Here is a 20,224-nt window from a genome sequence, read left to right as displayed (position 1 = left end):
GGGTTAAAGCACAGCACTGAGAAGCTAAAGCCACTTCCGCATGAGTTCGATTCCCGCCTGCCCGGGAGGTGACCACATGGCGTGGCAGACCTCTCCTGACCCGCCCACTGCTCCCCTCAGAGTTTACTTCATAGATCTCCCTGTTATGCTCCCCACTCTGTCTCTGGTGAAGCCTCTAACCACCCCAGTTCTGTTTGCACAAATAAATAAATCTTTAAAAAAAAAATACATGTTTGTCTGGTACGTTAAGAGAATTTCTGAATCACATAATTTTTTCTTCAATGTTCAAGGAACATTTTAACTTAAAGGATAAGTCCAAGCCTAGAATTAGTGTATTTCTAACAATTATTATACTCTTTTGGGAAAAGATATGTAAAAGAAACAAATCTTAGGTTAGCAGCAACACAGGAAACCTAAATAGGAAACTGATTCACAGGCTTCTCTTTGCATTTGTGAAATGTCTGTGCTTCTTAGGGAATATACTAGGTCCTCTTCTCACCACATCAGTGACTATTAAAGTATTGTCTTTGTGACACAAGTGGGTACAGAGGGATCCAAAGACAACAGTTTTATTAATTTTGCTCTTTGACTGCAGACGACACATGGCAGTACATGGTGGATGCCATTCCAACTCTTCCCTGGCTGGATGAGAGCAATGACATTTAGCAAAAAATCTTAGCTCAAGGGAAAGACCTGAATGATTAATTCTATCAGCCTATACACTGGCATGTTCAGAAATGGACTCCATCCTAAATTTTATTAGATTCTGCCAATGAAATCAACTCAAGAGTTTCTGACCTTTCTGGGAAAGTCTCTATTTTTTCCATGGACAACAGTAAGTGTCCACTATCCTTTCTCAGCCACCATAAAGCATATTTCCCTGGCAGCTGCTGGTAGTTGTTCTGCAGCTATGAGGGAAAGAAGCCAAGGGCAAAGCAACATAAAGAGCCAGCTCTATTGGTCCTAAAGTCTGTGGTCTCCCAGTCATGTTAGCTAAGTCAGGTGTCTCTTGGGTTTATACCAATTTCAGTTACTGCAATCTTTAAGTGAAAGCAAACAACCAATAAAATACATAGATAAGAGGTGCTAAGAATGCTGAATTGGCATTCACACATTAAAATTAGAGTTTCCAGTGTATACTAAGGATTATTCTGTTTTCTGCTAAGAAATGTACCTCCATGTTTGGCAACTTTACAAAATTTCTATTATAGGTGCACATTATGGACAAGCTGAAATTTCCAAAACTCAGTCTTATTTCATGCACAATTGATATAAGTTATGGTTGTTCAGTCCCAATTTACTCTTCTCTCTTTCTTTCATTTTAGACTGCTTAGAAGTAATATAGAACTGAGTTCTTATTGACCATCTCTCCATTTGGCCTGAATTTAAGTCTCATTTTACCTGAATGCAAAAAAAAAAAAAGAAAACCCCTATCTGGATGAACTTCCAAAATGTCCCATTTGTTCTGAGTCTCAATTACTATTTCCTGATGCCAACTGAAGACTTAAATATATATGAACGAAAGAAAATGTTTTACTGTGTACTTTAAGAGAAAATAAAAATGTAAAAGATTTTTTTAATATTAATGGCAGCTACTTTCTGAATTATCTCTAGTAAAGTAGCTCCAGAAAATACCTCTATTGTAGGTTCTACCTCACTCATTAATTACAAGAAAAATTTCAGTGACCTGTAAGGATTTCCTTATCATCTTGGTAGAGAAAAAAGCCTTTTCCCACCCATTCACATTACACTGGTTGTCACAACACCAAGCAAGTGACTCAGGAGAAGGCTATTAAAAGATTATAATTTTTGGGCTCTCCCTGGGGGCGCAAAGAGTTAAAGCACTATATTATGAAGCTCTCTGAAGCTGCTGCAGCAGGAGTTTGGTACCCCACCAGGAAGCCGACCTACATGGTGTGGCAGACCTCTCCTGACCCCCCCACTGCTCCCCTCAGCAGTGTACTTTGTCAATCTGCCTGTTCTGCTCCCCACTGTTTCTGGTGAATCCTCTCACCCACCACACCTCTGGCATGTACCCCAGTTCTGTAAGCATAAATAAATAAATCTTTAAAAAAGAAAAGATTATAATTTTGGCCTCTGAAGTAATTTTCATAGCTACACAAAAATGACAGCAGCACTTTCTAAAGACTTAGATGAAAATCCTAAAGCCATTAGCCCATCAGCAGATAATTCTATTAACCCTGCTCCAGACTGTAAATCCCTGATGCACTTAACAAGTGCCAATAACTTCCAAAATACAAAGTCAAGATAAAAATTCTAAGCAATGAGGAATGGTTGTCTATTATTAGAAATAGCATCAATAAGTAGAGTACATTTTAGCTAAATCAGAGCAAGATTCTGTCTTCAATGAGTATACAGTCTGTGCTGTCATTCTTCCTTCTTATATAATAGATACTAGAAAAGAGACTAAAAAGATGGTATAAGGGGGGAAGCATAATGTACTTTACCAGTAAGGAACCTCAGTAGTTCTTTCTTCCCAGTTTAGAAGCACTGAAAGTGATAATTAACATAATATAAATATTTTTGAGAGTGTGTTGTTCACACACATGTATACAGGCACAATTTTCTAACATGATTTTGAAAGGGAGCAACTAAGACAGTGCAACAAGCGCGACAGAGCAGGCACACCAGGCCTGCAGCCTATGAAACAGGAAACCCCAGGTAATATCAGTCTAATAGTCTTTCACTAGCTCAGTCTGTTTGGAAGACAAAATGAGGTGATTGTGATTCTGTATTCTAAATTTGAATACACTATTAAACAGATTCTTACTTTAGAAACAGGAAATTTTAGAAAACTGCTATTTTGTTGCCTTATATAAAAACCTGGGTTTATAATTCAACTAACTTTAGCAAATATTTAAAGTTTGTACATCACAATAGGTTCACTAAAAATTGTCCACATGGGAACTAAGCACAAACCAGCAAACAAATCAAAAACAATTCCTCTGATCAGATGTTCTAAAGTGGATTTTTAAATACACTAATTAAATACAAAGTAGGGTAATTTACAACACATGAGTCAGTAAAAAAGGGCATTCCATTATGACAGTACAGTGTAATCTTCACATCATCATAAAATCAAAACTAATCTCCATTAAATGTTAGGCCACACTTACCATCATGTTATCACAGCCTCTCTGGACAGGTTCACAGGACTTCTGTGTGGCCTTTGCAATTTCTGTCCCCTTAGTGAAGGATTACTGTGCCCAGGTGCTTCCCACTATTTCAGTCTCTCTGAATGTGATCATCCCTGATTTTCACTCTAAAGAACATCCTCTCCTAATTCACCCTGTTTTATTCTATGTTCTCCTAATTTTGAAACCTGTCTATTTGCCTCACTAGAAGGCAAGCTCCTGAGCACAGACATGGGGTTAGCCTTGTTCACTACAATCACTTTAGTGCATGGCAAGACCTGACAGGGACTCAATAGTTGTTAAAAGAATGAACCTTTGCCTAAAAGTTAATAGATATTAAATCAGGGACATCATTTTACATCTGTAAGAAACTATTTCCAAAAAATAACAAGAAATATGTGCTTATACTGATTCTGAATAAAGGAAGCCCCATTAACAAAATCCTACTACAAGTTATCCCAAACAGCATGTCCAAAATTCAACAGCCCAAAAAAAAGTCAAGCTAACACTTCTTTTCTAAGTCTTGGCCATAAGGGGGAGAAAGTAGCTTCTGGTTTATAATGTTTTTTATAATGCTCTATAATACCTAAATTAAAATTTAAGAAGTATCAAGTTATTCTTTATTATGTTTATTATGTCCCTTCTAGACTAGCATGCGTTCTTATAAACAATAAATTCAGAGCAACCTTCTAATTAGTGGATATGAGACCTGAGGACATTTTGAATAGAATCCAGATTCAAACTTTAAATCAAGACTAGCATTTAAAATCTAGTAAATAGGTAACAGAGTTAATGCCTAAATTAAAATTTTTCCAGCAGTCCATAAATAGACATGAATCTTTCAAGAAACTTAGCCATTCCAACTCACATCAGAGACTGTTTCTTTGGGGGGTGGGGGAGGAGACTATGTTGAGGGTCTGGATTTAGATTTCAACTTCTCTTTGACAAATTTTGAATAAGATGTCAATTAATCTACATGCCATGGTTAAACAAGAGAGCAGTCTATTTCAATAAAGTGCTAAATTATTTATGTTAGTCAAGCATTTACTAGGTATCAAAGTCTAAAAATAGGTGTGCAGAGTTACTTAGACTTATGTGACGATTTCTTTACTCACCATTCCCTCCTCCCTTTCGATCTTGAGTTCAATCTCCTTCTTTTTTAAGTACATCCTTTAAGTTCCCTTAGTGAAAGTCTGAGGTAGCCAATTCAATTTTTATGTGTCTAAAAATGTCATTTCATCTTTATTCTTGAAGAAAAGTTCAGTTGGGTAAAAACTGTAAGATTGGTGTTATTTTCACTCAACATTTTTACAATTTTATTGTCTTCAGGCTTTCACTGTTGCTACTGAGTATTATGAAATGTGGCTCTATTATAAGCAATTATCAATTCTTCCTGTTCCTTATTAAGATATTCTCCTTATACAGGGATTATAACTAAGATGGCAAATGCACAAAATGATGTAAAAATAAACTATTATATTATTTTAAAATATATATTCTCCTTATATTTGGTTTTCTGCAGTTTCACTATCAAATTCTAGGTATAGAATTTTTGTCAATCCTGCTTTATGTTTTATTGTACTTTCTAAAGGTTAGAATGCATACCTTTCATCAATTAGAAAAATTCTCAGCCAGTACATGTGTGTGTGCATGTGCATGTGCGTGCGTGTTTGTGTGTGTGTGTGAGCGAGAAAGAGAGAAAGAATTGGTAATAACTAAGAACATTTCTATTCTTTCTGGAACACCAATTAAATGCATTTTAAACCTCATTCCATTCTCCACATCTCCTAACGTCTCTTTCATATTTTATACCTATAACCACTGCTACCATAGCTGATTAATTTCCTGGAGATGTAGCATTAATTTACTATTCAAACTTTTTCACTGAGTTTCTAAACTTCAAAGACCATTTTTTCCTTTCTACGTATGGTCAATTTTTTAAAGCTTATTGCCCATGTTTGTAACCATTTTTTTTATTAGTAAAATATTTTAAAGTTAATTTAAATTTAAAAATCTTAATAACTTGATAACTGGAAGTTCTTGTATTCCACTTCTAGTGTTGGTTATTTATTGTAACTTTGATGCTGGCTTGTTTCTTCTTAGACTCTGTAATTTCGACTTATAGATTCATATTTGGAAAACTAAGTTGGCAGGGTCTAAGAAGTCTGGTTTGAAAGTACATTTTTTCAGTAAAGCCATACATTTCCTCTGCTCCAGTGGATACACTTTTAGCACTTTCATTTCTTAAGAGTTTGTGTATTCAAAAATAGCTATGATTATGAATTCTCAGGATGGTTGAATTTTGTTCCTATCCTACCCTTATGTTAAAGTGTTTTAAGAATCACACTTTAGGTAGTGATCTTAGTCCCACTTCTCCATGCTGAAAAATCTATAAATAGTTTTCTGTCTAGGGCAAACATTAAAACACAAGGTTTTGGACTATGGCTTGAACAACAGTCCTTAGCGCAGCTGCAGTGTTAGGCTGGTAACTATATGCTTTCCTCTATCACTGGCACGATTTTTGAGTTTGTAGGGCAAACATATAAAGGAATAGACACTCACTGGCATTTCATGGTATTTTTCAGAGTAATCCATTAGTATGTTAGAATGTGAGAATAAGTTTCAAACTGAACAATTTAAATCTTAAAAAAGAAAACTTAAATCAGTATTTTCTGCTCTATCTGTGCTCTACAACACAGTGTACTCCATCAAAGTGCTTCTTTAATCTGCCTTGACTCCTCCACCGCCAGCCTTCAACAGATACTCATTAATCTAAGGTAACACCATGATATGAGCTCAGTGGTTCCCATCTGGGCTACAACAAGAAAATAAGAATTAGCTGACTATTTCTTTAGTTTGGCAAGGAGGGTCAAGGACAGTGACTTAGTTTGCACTACACTACATTTTTTGAGAGAAGACATCAAAGTTTTTAACAAAATGCTCTAAACAGATGAATAGGAATTGAAACTTATTTGTTGATTCTGAGTGACATGTGGCAGTAATCGAAGAAAATGATGATGGCTTAAATTTAGATAGTAGCAGCAGGGGTAGATTCTATATTCTTTTTTATAAATAAAACTGACAGTTTTATTTGATGACTTAGTGCCTTATTTGATGAGAGGGATGAGAAAGGGATCACATCTGTAAGACTACAAAGAATAAACTAAAAGGAGTAAAAGTTAAAATAAGAGGGCCTATTTGAAATTAATATTAAGGGAAAACTTTTTAAATTAGCACACTTTAATTGGTATGATTCTGATTCTATTTCCCAATTAAAATGTTCAGTGAAGAGGTCAAAATGCAGAGCTGCACCTAGACCTCTGCAATAGTGCTCATCTTTCGCAAGCATACACTGCTTTACTGTTTTACCTTCTCCAAACTCCATGATTTTCTGTGGCTGCCTTGTGTCTTCTCTCCTTTGTCCCACTTGCCCCAAGAATCAGAACCCCCTCTAAACATTTAGATTCCATTCATCCTTGAAGATCTAGCTCCACTGTTATCTTTTACATAAAACCTGCCTGAGCAACCTTCATAAGAGTATCTGTACCTTATTTAAGTCTGCAATTTCCTGAAAATACTGGACAGAGCTTTGTCTGAAGAAGAAATTAAGAACTGAGAAATAAACATTTCATGGTGGGGGTGACTAAAGAAGAAATTAAATTCTTAGAAAGGAGAACTGGGCCTAAACTCTGCTATCCTATCTATTGCCATAGTTTTATAACTATATAAAACCTCTATTAAATAATCTTAAGATACACATAGGAGAACAATTTACTTAATGTGACAAACATTTATTAAATTCTTCATGTTATCAAATATTTATATATTTAAGTTATCTAAATAATAACTACCAAATTGTACTGTTGGTATAAGAGCAACATGCTCAATGTTTGTGCCTTTGATTCTGTCATTTATATAGCATTTTCATCAGTCTGTCTAATCTCCTTTTCCTCTTCTATAAAGAATAACTGCTTCTTAGAGTTTTACTGGGATTAAATAGAATCACATGTAAGACAACTATCAATGACATAGTGGATATCCAGTAAATATTTTCAAATAAAATTTAAATTGAGTAAGATTTGGTTCTGGGCCATCTCTAATGGCATAGTGGTTAAATCTCACCACTACCACCTCTATAGCTGGAATCTGATCCCCCGCCAGGGAGCTGACCTACACATGGCGAAGCAGACCTCTCCTGTCTTGCCCACTGCTTCCCTTAGCAGTTAAGTTCAGTGAACCCACATGTTCTGCTCTCCACTGTCTCCGGTGAATCCTCTCAACCCCTCACCCCACACCTCTGCTCTGCATTCCAGTTCTTCTATGCATAAATCAATAAATAAATCTTAAAGAAATCATATTCCAAAGGAATAGTCAAACAGTGATGGGAATGATGAATGTAACTAAACAAAACATTTGGCAAGCAGGTTTACTTATCTAGAGTGAGAAAAAGGTGGTGATTAGTGGAACTGTGTTTGGAAACAGACAACGAATTCTGACTTGACAAAATAACTTGTATATATTTTTTAAAGATTCATTTATTCATACAGAACTGGAGTACAGGCCAGAGATGTGGAGGGTGAGAGGATTCACCAGAGACAGAGTGGGGAGCAGAACAGGAAGATCGAGAAGTACACTGCTGAGGAGAGCAGAGGGCGGGTCAGGAGAGGTCTGCCCTACCATGTGGATCTCCTCTGGGGCAGGCGGGAATCGAACTCATGGGGAAGTGGCTTAAGCTTCTTTGTGAAGTGATTTAACCCGCTGTGCCACCTGGGAGGGCCAAAATAACTTGTATTTTAAAACATTAGAGATACTTTCCTTTGCTGGCTTTGTGAAAATAAAAGTGCACAGGATATGGTATCAAAGAAGTTGGAACTTAATTTTAAAGGGATTTTACAATTACTGTTACCAGACTTTTTTTTTTTTTAATTTTTTACTTCTTTCCACAGGAAACATGGAAAAATAACAGAACACTAGCGAATATGTTGCCAGGCTCTCAACAGTACAATTTCCACAATCAGCTGTTGGGTGCAGGTTCCTAAAACTACTTAAAATTATCAACAGTATTGACAGTTACCTCAAAAAGGACAGCCACCATTAGGTTTTTACACAATACTAACTTTTTTAAAGGTAAAGGTGAAGGTGTATTTTGCTTTGCTTTACTTTGAAAGCATCTTAATTTTGGTTTTTGAGGATTCTGACTTCCCATTTTACTGAATTTTCTTCACAAATTCTTTTTAGTCTTGACCTTATTTTTTTCTCAGTTTAACCACAAAAAGGAATTTTCCTTCTTCTTAATCCCTCCCCTGAAATAGTGCTAAATGATAAGGTTCTTAGATTTCAAGCAATATTAATGTCAAAGGCATTTATTTAGCATCCATATGTTTTTGTTACTATGCTAAGTGTTGTGGCAATAAAGTGTAAATGGGAACACATGGGAATTCACATGTATTAAGTGCCTTTAAAATGCCAGTAGTACTAATGCAAATCATATCATCAACCATGCCACCAAGCTGAGTATCTGAAATTCTTTTAGCTTACCTCCCCATAAGAGGTTGGTAGAGTCTTCATTTGGGTCTGGCTTTGATGATAATATCTAAGTTACACAGTTTAGAGGTTCATGGAAGACTAGTTTTTCTTAAAATGCACTTTATGTCAAATATCCAAGAGTGGATGACTGGATTAAAAAGATCTGGTACATATACACAATGGAATTATTACTCAGCAACCAAAAAAAAAGTCTTTTTGCAGCAACATGGATGGAGCTGGAGAAGATCATGCTTAGTGAAATAAGCCAGAAAGAAAAGGAAAAATACCAGATGGTTTCACTCATAGCAGGAGTATAATGGACCAGGCGAGAAAATGATAATAATAATGAACAGCTATATACCAGAGACATTTTATGGAGTGGGGAAAGGATCAAAAACAGTGGGGGGAAGGAAATGCACTGGACTACGGTGATGGCACAGGGTGATTTGGTGATCGGAAGCCCACAGGGATTACAACTGAGATGAAAAAATGCACAAAATGATGTAAAAATAAACTATTATATAAAAAAAGAGAAAAAAAATGAACTTTATGTGGCATTATGTAGCAGAATGCCCAGAATTGTCATAAAAAGGAAAATGGTGGCCCTCCCTTGTGGCGCAGCGGGTTAAAGCACAGCACTGAGAAGCTAAAGCAACTTCCGCATGAGTTCGATTCATGCCCAGGAGGTAACCACATAGCGAAGCAGACCTCTCCTGACCCGCCCGCTGCTCCCCTCAGCAGTGTACTTCGTCCATCTGCCTGTTCTGCTTCCCACTCTGTCTCTGGTATTTGTCAATCCACCAATCCTGTTCCCCACTCGGTCTCTGGTGAATCCTCTCACCCCACACACCTCAGGCCTACACCCCAGTTCTTCTACAAAAAAAAAATAATTAATAGTAAGGGAGAAAACCTTAATGGAAAATACTTTCTACTCTTATCCCAAAATTATCTCTGAACTATATGTAGATTTGGACCAAGTGTTCAAACAAGGAAGGTAAGGAAAAGGGATGCTTAAGGATCTGAAGTGCTTCAGTTATTTTGTCTTTCAATCTGGATTATTACAAAAATTTAGGATTTTTTTAAATTATTTATTTATTTGTACAGAACTGGGTTACAGGCCAGAGATGCGGAGGGTGAGAGAATTCACCAGAGACAGAGCGGGGAACAGAACAGGCAGATCGACGAAGTACACTGCTGAGGGGAGCAGCGGGCGGGTCAGGAGAGGTCTGCCACACCATTTGGTCACCTCCGGGGCAGGCGGGAATTGAACTCATGCAGAAGTGGCTTTAGCTTCCTTGTGCTGTGCTTTAACCCGCTGCGCTGCCAGGGAGGACCCAAAAAATTTAGGATGTTTTAAGCATTCATTCAACTAGTTATTTAGTGAGGAATACAAATGATGTTTTAAAGCCATAGATTTGTCTCTAAAAGTGTTCTTTGATGCCTCTGTCAGACAAGATAGTTCTGATCTGTTCTGATCTGTATGAACCAAACATCTGTTTTTCTTAATGCTCTTAAAGGAAAAACAGAAGAACAAGAAATGTAAAACAAGTAAGTTCTGGAGGTTGTATATGATCTGAGGTCTTAAAACTTGAACTGATAAAGTCAATGCAGTTACTGCTAACACCTGGGAGACAGGGGACTGAGAAATGAGTTTTGGGGTTATACAGGATGTAAAATAGGGATTGAGACATGAAGCAGAGGGGGTGTAGGGAATGACTCTTGAGTCGTTGGCTTAGACACCTGGAGTAAATAAGGTGGTGTTCCCTCCACCTTACTGTTGACGCTATGCAGCATCAACAGTAACCACTCAAGTTATGGAGATGGATACTTTCGCCAGGCTATAGAACAAATGTAGGAGGTCAAGTATGGTGCCTTTATGAACTTCACTATCTAAAGACAACAAAAAAATAACAAAATAAGAGGGAAATAGAGAAATGAAAGGAAAACCAAGACAACATGATATCACAGTCTCCAAGGGGACAAGCTTTCAATGAAGACAATGATTAAGAATGTCAACTAGGCATGATTAAGTTCTGGGAAAATGTCCACTGGATTTCATGACAGCGGTCACTGATGAGCACATAAGAATATTCAGAGAATGGTGAGTTGACATCAGTATTCACATATTAAATTCCCCATTTCCCCTTCCTTATTTTTAATTATCAGTTCTTATTTACATGTTCCTGCCCCTTTAGTATAATCCTTTTCCTTTTATATCTCCTACTCAACTGTTTTTATTTGTTGCTTGACCAATCATCATCCCTTACCCTCCCACATATTCCCCCCCCCCTTTTTTTGTGTGGGGTGAGTGCATGGGGGCATAAGAGATTCTAAAATTCACCATTACTATGAAAGAAAGCCAGTTAAACATAGCATTTTTTAGATGTCTGTTTCTTGCCCTAAACCTCCAGAACTCTTCAGCTTATCAGGTAGGCTTCAAAGGTAAAGATTCCATAATTACCTACATGGTCAGACTCAAAAAAAAAAAAGAAAGAAAGAAAGAAAGAAAAGAAAAAAAAAACTAACACTTTAAAAAGTAGGAACAGAAAATCTGAACAGCTGAAACAGAGACAGTACATAGCCCAATCTTTCAATTCATTAGAAAGAATGACTACAGAGATTTCATAGCCATGTGGTCTACCGTAATATTATTGTAGAGATATGTACACTTATGACTATAATCATGATAAAGTAAGCCTCAAAATAAATGTCCAGTGAGAAAACACCATTGATGGGAGCAAGGTCTCATCAGTCTGCTCCCTGCTTGCCAGGGAAGGACAAGTCTCAGTTGGGTTTGCTGAGGCTGCCAATAATATTAATAATAATACCAACAACAATACTACCACTACCACCTTCCACCATCTCCAGAAATCTCATTCAGTATTCACAGTGGCAAACAGGGTTTACGACAAGACTATGTAGCAAGAAATAATAGAACCAGGATTCACCCAAGGCCCTGAATCCAGGGCCACTGTCTGTCCTCTGTGATGTTGGCTTCTTCAGGGACCTCTCTTTGCTACCTGAACAGCATTTAAGGGTCTCGTTTCTATCTTCGTGTGAGTTCCCTCTATACCTTGATATACTTATTCAAATTTTACTGGCTAATATTTAATGATAACTTTCTATCATAAGTTCTCACCCAACCCACTTATCTAATAAGCTATCCTATTCATGATTTATCTATTAGAGGTGTCCCACTGGAACATACCCACTCTTTAGTAGTTACACAATTATGTGGGTCCACTCTCTACTTATTTTTGACTTCTTCTCTACTTATTTTTGGATGAAGATTTTGTGATTCTCTGAAATGAGCTCACAGGCAAGGGTATAACCAACTTCAATGACCCCTGAATTATGTACACAGCTACATTTGTTCCACAAGTATTCTGATAACCTATTATGGGCTCTCTTCACTATTCAGGTACTGGCTACAAAGCAGAGCACAAGCTAGCAACACCTGTGCCCTCATGGAGTGGGGAAAAATTGTAATTTTTTTTTAAAGATTTATTTATTTAAGCATACAGAATTGTGGTACAGACCGGAAGTGCAGGGGCAGTAAGAGGCTTCACCCGAGACAGAGTGGGAAGCAGAACAGGCAGATCGACGAAGTACACTGCTGAGGGGAGCAGAGGGAGGGTCAGGAGAGCTCTGCCACGCCATGTGGATCACCTCTGGGGTGGGGATCCAACTCATGCTGAAGTAGCTTTAACTTGTTAGTGTCGTGCTATAACCTGCTGCGCCACCAGGGAGGGGCCAAAAATTCTAATTTTTCTTAATACATATAAAAATAAAATGCTAAGTAGAAAATTAAGGACCAGAGAAAATGAAGCTATTAAATGACTGGGTTTCTTGTGTGGTTTATTCAGTCATATTATTTTATTACAGTCATATCAAGGGGAGTACCTAAACAGTAAAGGAGACCCCCAATGTGCAGGGCAAAAATCAATATAATTAATCACTGCAAGAATGGCAAAATTAAATCAAAATTAAAACATCTCTCTTTGTTTACAACAAAACTATCACACTCTGTAAGATAAACTTGTAATGCTCCTTACCTCCACCAAATACACTTCACTGTCACAATGTAGAAGAACTTTCAAAAGAAAGAAAACACATGGGTCTTATATTCTCTTCCACTATCAATACTTAATATCACATTTATCTGACAACAGTTTAACCCTAGAATTCAGCAGCTATAAGTCTCAGGACAAAGAATGGCATATTTCAGAAGAACATCTTTGAAAAGACAAAGATGGAAAACATGAAAGGACTATAAATGAAATTGAGGGACTGCTTATATTCTTAAATGGAGATTTTGACATTAACAAAAAAAAATGTTAAGAATTCTTGCCAAGCACTGGATTTGTAAGAAAATAAAACCTGGGCCTCTCTGGTAGCACAAAGGGTTAAGTCTCAGCACTATCAAGCTGTCACCAGCCACTGCAACCTGAGTTCAATCCCTAGCAAGAGCTGACCCACATGGTGCAGTAGACTTCTCATGTCTCTCCTGATGTCTCTCCTGCTGCTCCTTTCAGCAGTGGCTTTCAATAGATCTGGTTGTTATGCTCCCCACTATGTCTCTGGTGAATCCTCTCACCCCTTGCACCCCAGTTCTGTATGCATGAATAAATCTTCTTTTAAAAATATGTATATATAACTTTACCAAAATTCATGGTTTGTACAATTGAACTTGGTAAGAACCTAGTAAGAACCTAGCTACTTTAACTCCCCACCTCTTTTGCTAACACAGTTGTGTAACAGAAAAGTAGATACAACTGGTAAACACATCATGTTCTACTGTGTTAAAACTCAGAGCAGTGAATAAACTGCTAGTTTCTCAAGCAGAATAGAGCACCAAATACATAGCAAATTCAGCTAAAAACAAGGCCAGTAAATAGGAGGGATGGTAATTTTATTTAAAAATCAAACCTGCATTTAAATATTCCCACATCTCCTTAATAAATTTACCAGAAAAGGTAAACCTTATTTAAAAACCTTGAAGTGAAGGGAAAATACTAGAGAAAAGAATTATTTAAAATAATCAAACTGAGCATTATAATGAATTCTATAGTCACATGGATTTTTGATGGTTTCATTCTCTACTCAGGCATACTGTAATAAAACTCTAACTTTACGTAAATGGGGGTGGACAGGGAGGGAGTGTGTGACAGAAGTAATGGAGAAACAATCGCATTATGTGATAGAATAATAGCTCCAATAAATGAGGAAAAAACATGTACACATGTACTTCCTAAAAACCTTGCATAAAGTAATGCAAGTGAGCCATAATTAAATAAAGGAAAATAACAAATTTATCATTGCTTGGATATCATTATGGGGGGATGTGATTTTAGTTTGTAGCTGGTGGTCACTCAGGACAAATCAGAAGTCTGGGCTTTGATTACTACCTTCGCTTTTCTACATAGTTTACTCATAAAACCTTGATGCGCTCCTCGTTCAGGCTCAATTGTTTAAGAAAACATGAGCAAATCACATAACTCATTTTCAACAATGACTTTTGTAACTTTGAAAAGCAAATAATTTATCTCATTATACCATTTCTAAATCTGTCATTTTTATTGTTCTAAAGAAGCACAGGAAACTGACAGGAGTTACTACTTCCTAACAACTACCATACTTTTCTACTAGGTTTAATAGGGAAGGACAGGAGCTAAGTCTTGAGGCCAAGATATAGAAGGGCAGGGCTAATGCTCTCAAAAAAGACAGTCCATTTTATGGAGCTTCCATATGACCCAGCAATCCCACTCCTAGTATCTACCCAAAAGACACAAAAACACTGATTCAAAAAGACACCAGCACCCCTATGTTTACTGCTTTATTTACAATTGGAAAGACTTGGAAACAATTCAAATGCCAAAAGTAGATGACTGGATTTTAAAAATGTGGTACATATACACAATGGAATATTACTCAGCAACCAAAATAAAAAAAAAAACCCACATGCCTTTTGCAGCAACATGGATGGAGCTGGAAAAGATTATGCTTAGTGATAAGCCAGAAAGAAATGGAAAAATACTGGATGGTTTCACTCATAGCAAGAGTATAAAGGACCAGGGGAGAAAATAATAGTAATAATGAACAACTACATACCAGAGACATTTTACAGGGGTGGAGTAGGATCGAAAACAGTTGCAGGGGGAGGGAAGTGCACTGGACTATGGTGATGGTACACGGGTGATTTGGTGATGGGAAGCCCACGGGGATTACAACTGAGATGGAAAAAGGCACAAAATGATGTAAAAATAAAATACTATATTATTTTTAAAAAAAAGATAACCCAGGCCCTGGTGGTGGTGCAGCGGGTTAATACACTGTAAAAGAAGCTTAAGCCACTTCTGCATGAGACTGATCCCCGCCTGCCTGGGAGGAGATCCGCATGGCATGGCAGACCTCTCCTGGCCCACCCGCTGCTCCCCTCAGCAGTGTGCTTAGTTGATCTGCCTGTTCTGCTCCCCACTCTATCCTTGGTGAATTCTTCACCCTCTGCCTCTCTGGCATGTACCCCAGTTCTGTATGAATAAATAAATAAATCTTTTTTTTTTTTTTTAAAGATAACCCATTTTAGCTTTGTCCAAATGGGACAAGTAGTGCTTGGCTTAAGTGGGACAACACCTGCCTATATAAACAAAGTTCTCAAACTTTCCCAAACAGTAAACAGCAATGGGATGATATGAAAAACAGAACAAAGCTCTCGGCAGACTTAGAAGTCTGGGTAAGTGCATATAGTTCAACTTTTTAAAATCTTTTAAAAAGATTTTATTTGTTTATGCATATAAGAACCTGGAGTACAGGCCAGAAGTATGGGGTGAGAGGATTCATCAGAGACACGGTGGGGAGCAGAACAACCAGAAAGACTGAAATACACTGCTGAGGGGGGATGTGGGAGGGTCAGGAGAGGTGCTGCATCATGTGGGTCACCTCTCTGCCTGGAAATCAAACTGGTGCTACAGTGGCTGAAGACAGCCTCACAGCGCTGCACTTTAACCCACCTCACCACCAGGGAGGACCTGACTTTTTAAAATTTTAATGCATGTAATATACTTAAGGAACAAGAGCATCCACCTTCTTTAAAAAAAAAAAAGAAGAAGAAGTAACTGTACCTCCCTGGTGGTGCAAGGTGGTGCAAGGGGTTAAGTCTCAGCACTAAAAAGCTGGCATTTTGCAGAATTAATAAAACAATCCTCTACAAAAAGCACTGACTCATGCTGAACAAATATAATACAGAAACAAACTTATTAATGGCAAACATTGCTGGATTAGGGAAAACATACACTTCGTTCTACCATGATGTAGGCAATCCTTAATTGACACAAACATGCTCTGCTAAGTGTCAGAAAGCAAACATTTTATTTAGTCTTTATGAGCCATCAGTCAAGTCACAACTACTCTACAGCTTTAACAGCAAATGCAACAATGGGTATGACACAGATAACACACACAAAAAATGGATGTGGTTATGCTCCCAAAAATGCAATAGATACAGAAATTTCAAGTTCATTTTCACATGTCATAAAATATTATGCTTTCCAATTTTTTTTTCAATTTAAAAATGTAAAACTCCTTCTTAGCTCATGGACTACATTAAAAACAAAAAGCATGCCAGATTTGCCCAGAAGACCACTTATGCCTATTCCTGCATTGTTTCATTAATGTTTGTAGAAATAAAAATTTACAAATGTCAAAGAATATTTTCTACATATTTCATTAATATTTCTCCATTCTCAGTTGCAAATCTGTCACAGAAGCTTTCTTAAATCCTAATTTCAGCCTATTCCTTCCCTCCATGTACATCCTTCTTCCCAGGGCACTGATTGCCAGTGCTTTGAATGTATTTAAAATCAGAACCTACCTATGTATGTCTGGGGTGGGGGTGGGGAGTCATCACTGCAATTTTTCATAAATCCTACTTCCCTGAACTCCAAATTTGTTTATGCTCAATTTCTCAATAAATACAGGTTTGGCCAACCTTACTATATGCGTTCTGTTTCAACCATCATTTCAGTGTGATCCTACACAATGAGGTTGCAGCTTTTAGGCATTAGGCTGCCATTCTAAGAATACAGGTTTTAGTCACAAATACACTGAATGTTTAAAACTTGCCAGTAAATGTTCTAAAAGTTTTTCAGGAAAACAACCAGCCCATGGCTTTAAATTGCTGTTTTCTCTACTTTCCAGTTAGGTCTTGTGTGTGTGTGGCTTTTTTTACTTAATTATTTTTCTAGTTATTATTACTGGAAAATGTTTTCGAAATTTACATCTCTTTAAAACCACAGTCCTAAAATGACCAATTATTTAAATAATTAAAACAATGTAAGAATACATTCAACTCAGAGTATAATACTTGATATATGTTAAAACCAATAGTAACATGGAAAATTATAGTCAAACTTGAAAAATGTCAAGAAATCATTAATTTAAAAAATATAACCCTATTGTGGGAAATATTTAAATGAATGCCCTCTGCTGATTAACAGAAACGTTCAGGAGTTAGTGAAAGGCCACATAGAGGGGGCAGAACTGTGTTTCTGAAAGTTGATAGAGGAGATGGAATATTCAGCAGAGAATGAGAAGTCATTCCCCATCTCTCCCAATCTAAATAACATATGCTTAAATGTACCTATATTAAAACCGTCCCCAGAGAATTCAGCATAACAGTTAAGAGCAAAAATGCCACAGTTCAGCAATCTGTGCTTGACTGTGAAGTGATTCTCCTCAAGACAGATGCCCCACCAAGGAACAAAAACAGAAAAACAATGCAATGTATGACCAGAGGCAAAAGCAAAAAAAGATTAGAATTGCAAGTCTCTCACCCCCAACCCTCCTGTGAGACTCCCAGGCTACAACTTGAGAACATCCTGCACAGACAACAGAAATGGTAATTTCCTACACAATACAAAGCATGAATCTCTTTGCCTTTTATTCTGCTGCCAAGTATATAAACCAAAGAATTTCTTGCTAACCACTGGTCCCCCAACAGTAGGTAACAAGGGAGATGGTTCCTGAAAAGCAGCATCCAGGATTCATTAAAGGTCAAATATTTCCTCTAGCAGTTCACACATCTAATTATTTTCTTACTTCAAGTGCACTAGTCAGGTTTTAATAGCAAAGGAAATTCATAAGGTGCCCCCAATAGAGGATAAATGATTATGTATTTTTATTTGAATGCCACCTAGGAGAAAAAACAGAAATGCTAAAAATCTCCTTACAGTATATAAAATAAAGGAATTATATTGCTAATCCTTTCAATGTACTTTTTAACCCCATTAAATCAATTCTATGATCCTAATATATATACACACATATGTATATGTGTGTATATGTACATATGTGTGTATATACACACACTCACTATACATGAGGTATACATATATATACATACATACATACATTATACACACACACACTCACTCACTCACTCACTCACTCACTAACTATACATGAGGTCACCAATTGCCCATCACTAGTTGGACCTCAGATAAAAAGAAATTGTCAAAAGTTCAACCTTAAAAATATGAAAAAAGGAAATTATTTTCCTGCCCTTCCAATCTCTTCCATCTCTTCTACCACACCCAAAATCTACTATAAACCTTTTACTAACTAGCCAATTTCTTTGAAATAAACCTATGGTCCAAATCTCTTATTACCAGGTATTTCATCTCTACAGTTAAGTAAGAAGGTTTCTAGCTATTTCAACAGATTTGCCAGCTTCGTAATATTTTCCCCAATGATTTAAAATAGGCAGATATCTAGAATCATTCACTAATTTTACAAAAGCAAATGATGTTTATCAGGAACCCTTGAATACCTTTATGATAAGGTTAACTTCAAAAGTATTAAATATGAAATTTCAATCATTTCTCAATTAAATTTGGTTCGACAGAATATTCATCCCTTTTCTAATTTGCCATTTAAAGCATTTTCTTCTGTTGTTTTTCTGTTCTACTTCAATGACATGTAAGACAAACAAGCCTATAGTTAAGTCATCTACATGACACAAAAAAACAAATATCCATGAGAACAGATTAGCACAAGTTTCTCATTATTACAAGAAATGTTCAAAACAGTTAAATTTATTCCCATTTGCCTATTTTATTATATAGAAAAAGAGGACAAACTAACTCACCAATCTACAGTGAATGTAAATCAAAGTTATTATTTTTAAAATACAGGATATTAAAATGCACAGAGCAGAAGAACAATAGAAGTGAAGTCTTTGGTTCCTTCCACCTGCCCTGGATTCTTGCAGTTTCTCTAACAGCTCATTTTCTCTTCTTGTGGGGTTTTCCTTGGTCTGCCCTGCTCTACACTTCCATTTCTACCCCTGTAGTTTTTTTTTTTTTAAAGGAGATAAAGCAACTGTATAAGAAAGCCTAAAGACATCAAAGACCTAAAGCTTCACTGGTTGCGTGTGGCATAGGAGGAAGAGGAGGAAAACGTGAGGTAATGAGGATCTACTGTATTTACCTTATGTGCAGGGCATGTGGACAACAATAGAAACCATGTAGGGTGCACTTTTGGTCAAAAAAGAACATGGCAGCCTAATGGGAGGCCTTTGTTCTTCAAAAGGGTCTCCTTTCCCCCTTTTGTGCTTCACTTAATTCATGGCATCTGAGCTACTCTTGAACTTGACAGACTGAGAGAAAGAAAGGGAGACAAGAGGGGGAGTCAGACACACAAAGAGAAGGGAAAGGGGAGGACTTCAAAGAGAATTCATTTGAAAAAATTAGTTCTACTGCCAGTTTTGATGAAGTTTTGGAACTTTAAAGGAGTTAGCATATCTTTCAGTGTCGAAATAAATTTAATTTTCCCAGAGAATGTACCGTGTAGTAAAGTACATAATTAAGGAACAAAATGAATGTCAAGAAATTGTGATAAATTTTCTTTTCTGCTACACTGTATTTCTTGAAATAACTGTAAGAAAGTATCTGCTTTTCAACAATTACATAAAAGAGAAAATTCTGAAAGCAGGGTCAGTAATTAAATGATTTCCTACTTAGGGGAATTCTGCTAGTGCAAACACTACAAAACTACCAGCGCCACCTGCAGGATCAATACAGCTGAGCAATCGGCAACATATTCCAGAACCTAAGATTTTAAAAAATGAAACATTCACAACTGACATTTGACAGCTTCACTCTGAAATATAAAAAATATAAATATTTCATCTGAATAACTTCCGATGAAAAACAAAGCCCTAGGAGCCTAAAACTAATTTAAGCTATTCACATATAGCAATACAGCACTTCTGAAGGAATGTTAACTGCAGCATGTATTAATACAAAAGAATGCTTCAAAACAACAAAATGACTATAAAGTAAGATTCTTTGATGAGTTTAAAATACATATAATTTTTTTTCTAACTGATTAATTCATTATTAAACAATCAAACATGTTTGCAAATGGGGAGTTAGCCTAAAAGAAGCTAAATTGTACCCACTGATAGATTTTTTATTACCCCAGGTCTTTCCTATGTATATCTTCTGTATACAATTGTGTATTACATGCCACCTGTACCAGTTTGG

At 36.7% G+C, this 20,224-nt stretch overlaps 1 protein-coding gene across 1 annotated transcript in view; it reads right to left on the bottom strand.

Annotated features, from left to right (window-relative positions):
* The window catches only part of POU2F1 (POU class 2 homeobox 1), a 139,873-nt gene that overhangs the window by 83,403 nt on the left and 36,246 nt on the right, over positions 1 to 20,224 (bottom strand). The window lies entirely within an intron of this gene.

This window comes from Condylura cristata, unplaced genomic scaffold (assembly GCF_000260355.1).
Source record: "Condylura cristata isolate star-nosed mole 26May11 unplaced genomic scaffold, ConCri1.0 scaffold00024, whole genome shotgun sequence".
Lineage (NCBI taxonomy): Eukaryota > Metazoa > Chordata > Mammalia > Eulipotyphla > Talpidae > Condylura > Condylura cristata.
This window is presented reverse-complemented; position numbering and strand designations above follow the sequence as displayed.